Source organism: Muntiacus reevesi, chromosome 6, assembly GCF_963930625.1.
Source record: "Muntiacus reevesi chromosome 6, mMunRee1.1, whole genome shotgun sequence".
NCBI classification, from domain to species: domain Eukaryota; kingdom Metazoa; phylum Chordata; class Mammalia; order Artiodactyla; family Cervidae; genus Muntiacus; species Muntiacus reevesi.
In genome coordinates, this window is record NC_089254.1 from 8,672,313 (window position 1) to 8,675,956 (window position 3,644).

A 3,644-nucleotide genomic window follows, 5' to 3' on the forward strand; every position below is an offset into this window, starting at 1 on the left:
TGCAAGGAGATCAAACAAGTCAATCATAAAGGAAATCAGTCCTGAATATTCATTGGAAGGATGGATGCTGAAGCTGAAGCTCCATACTTTGGCAACTTGATGGGAAGAACTGACTCATTGGAAAAGACCCTGATGCTGGGAAAGACTGAAGGCAGGGGAGAAGGGTATGACAGAGGATAAGATGGTTGGATGGCATCACTGACTCAATTGGACATGAGTTTGAGCAAACTCCGGGAGCTGGTGAAGGACAGGGAGGCCTGGCGTGCAGTAATCCATGTGGTTGCAAAGAGTCGGACACAACTTAGCAACTGAACAACAACAATGGCAGATTCTCAGCAAGGTCTCCATGAAGAACCTAGATGGGGTTAAGGAAGCAGAACGGGGCCACTTGGTCCTCCCAAGATGGGGAATAAGAAGAAAGGAACAAGTATGTATTCATAAGCCACAGATTTCATGGTGGACACCAGAAGGACAGTCATGTTATTCATACCTGAGACGGTATGAGCTTAGCTCTGTAAGCACTCAACATATAGTTATTCAATATTTGGTAGCATACAGTTTATGGTCTTAAAGGTAGGATAAAAGTCCTAGCTGGTTCAAAGTTGCAAGGCTCCCATCTACTGGTAATTTGCTCAAATTTCAGGCACATGATTCTTGAAATTGTTGACAATTTAAGAAAAGCCAAATATAATTCATACACAGTGACAAAGAACATCACAGTTTCTCAAAATTGCTCAAAATTCTTGTTGATGTTCAAATGTAAATTGAGAATTTCTAGAGAAGGGTATAGAAATATGAAACAAAGATTTCATTTCCAAGTTGTTTTCAGTATTATAAAATTCCCTTCATCTTGGAGATCATTTAGGTCACTGTTAGAGAAAATACATACATAGGGGTTGGAAAGGTAATAAAAACATTTTGAGAGGAAAAGCTGTAAGGACTGATTACCCTCCAAGAATTTTAATGGAAAAAGATAAAAAACAATCATGTAGTCCTACTCAGCACTGTCTAACAGAAATATAATGAGCCACATATGCATTTTAAATTTTCTAGTGGTCACATTTAAAAAATAGGTGACTATGGGGAGAGAGTGTCTCGGCCAAGCACTTGGACTTGGCTCCTTCATTTCCAACATGGAAGAAACTTACATTGATACCCTGGACCCTGAAAGGCTGTTACAATGTCCCTATGATTTAAAAAAAAAAAAAATCAGATATGTGACTGCAGGTTTCCTTATCATCTTATCAAGTACAAAAAGAATAATCCTGATTATTTAAAAAATCTGGCTACCTGCCCCTTAAGTGCTTACCATCCTCTGGCTGAAATCAGGCATATCTCAAGTTGTGATGACAAAAGCGGTATTGAGCAGGATATAGTCATCCAGGAACCTTGGACAAGAGACTCTGACTGAGAGCACATAGCAGGAGCCCTCCTCACGATGAACACAGGGATGGAAGATTTGTAGGAACAGACCAGCACCCCATTTGTCTGAAGGCACTGCCAACTACTGTGCTAACAACAGCCCTGCCAGCCAAACAACATTGTTATGGCGCCTAAGAGTAACCTGGCTTTAGGCATGCAAGTTCCCAAGCCTCTAACATGGAAAAACAGTGGACATGCACAGTAACTGAATATCTGTCTCATCAAATGCGAGTCCCTTGCTTCTTCCTGCTGCAGTGGGTTCTTCATTTTTTTCCTCCTAACCTAATTATAGAAAGATAAATTATCTGTGACTTTCAAAGTGACAAGTACCTTTTTTTTCTCCCCCTCTATGAGTGCTTACTCATTTGATGCAAGAAAGAAACTTCATGCTCAGAACTGTTTCAAATAAACCATCACTACAGATAACTTGAAAAATAAATAAATTAAAAGCAAAAAGAAATGAGCAAAAGTAGTCTCAATAGTAATACTTTGTCTAATGCAAGGTATCTAAAATATTTCTCATTTCAGGTATAATCAGTATAAAAATTATTAATGAGACTTTTTTTTTATACTAAGTCTTCAAAATCCATTGTACATTGTACACTTAGAGTATATCTCAATATGGATGCTAAATATTCAGTGGTTAAAGTAAAATCCAGTCCTACCAAAATAATAAATTTGTGTTTAGCAGAAAAATGTTACCCTGCTACCTTCTATTTTAAATTTAAAATACTTAAAATTTTGGTTTCTTAGTCACATTAGCCATATTTCAGGTGCTCAACTTGAATGGCTAGTAAATACCCTGTTATACAGCAAATATCCAAGTTGCTAATTAGCACAGGTACAAAACTGATGTACACTGAATGAATGACTGAATAACTTGCCTGAGTTCCACAGTTTACTAGCTGCTACTTTCATGTGTTTACACTGAACAATCATCGGGACTAACTGGATATGAGAGGAAAGAGATAAAGGAGCCAAAGAGTTTGGGAGGAAGCCATAAGGAGAATTAGAGTGCCACGGGCAGCATCAGAAACACTGAGAACGAAGACTTGGTTCAGAAGGGAACATAATGAATATTGGAGCTCTGAAAGTTCCTTGCCGTGAGGAATATAGCTCCTCACAAAGCTCCCAGGGATCATCAGTAGCGCCAACAGAATCTACCATCACAACTGCTCATACCTCTTGGTCCACACTGTCCAGCGGCTACACACAATCCTGTCCTCTCTGGTCTGAAACCGAAGTCAAACTCCAGCGGCACTGTGCTTGGTTCTGTTAGTCTGACCCATGATTCTCGGGATGTTTGCATGAATTTCATACCCACCTGTTTCCTCATGGCTGCCCTGAACCCTGGATTTCAACTGCTGCCTGTTCTCTCCTCCTAGCGCCCTCCTGCCATCCCCGACCACAGCCTTTCACTTCTGACCTTCTTCTAGCCTATGCTCCTGAGTTTTGTTATGCCCAGCCCTAGCCATCTCTCTCTCTTTTTTTTTTTTTTTTTGGCCAAGCAACATGGCATATATTGATGCAGGATCTCAGTCCCCCAAGCAGGAATCAAACCCATGCCCCATGCAGTGGAAGCATGGAGTCTTAACACTAGACCACCAGGGAAGTCCCCAATCCATCCTTTTTTTTTTTCAATCAATTCACTTTTTAATTTTTGACATTACAGAACAAAACTGAAATCTATTAATATTCTATGCTTACATTTCTTAGAGACAAACAGAAATAAAATTCACGAATCAAAAACTGAAAGCAAACAAAAAAACAGGGAAGAGTTTATAAAAACTAAATATGGATCTGAGCATTAACAGCTGAACAGAGAATGTGATTTTCAACTGTACACTTACAAATGACAGCAAGTCCCAGTCACAGGCATGACTCGGACTTCAAGTCATGTCTGTGACACCAGCTCACCTGGATACCTCTGTATCTGCGGTAGGCAACCTCTCAGATGACCCCCAGTGATCCTCACCTCCCGATATCTATGTCCTGATAACGCCCAACAGAAGACAGCAAAAGTGATGGACTATAACTTCTTCGGATAACTTTCCTCTTGGATTCTCCTTCTTACTTTCTCATTCACTTATTCTGAACAAAGCCAATTGCACTGTTGCAAGCTGCCCTACAGAGAGGTCCACATAGCAAAGAACCAGGGACATCTCAGACCAACAATCCATGAAGAATTTTGGAAGGAGTGAATTCGGAAGCAGAACCCCCTC

General features: G+C 40.2%; 1 pseudogene; it reads left to right on the forward strand.

Moving 5' to 3' along the window:
- The first annotated feature begins 1,133 nt into the window (after positions 1-1,133).
- On the forward strand, positions 1,134-1,627 carry LOC136170420 (gametocyte-specific factor 1 pseudogene; annotated as a pseudogene).
- Positions 1,628-3,644: the final 2,017 nt, after the last annotated feature.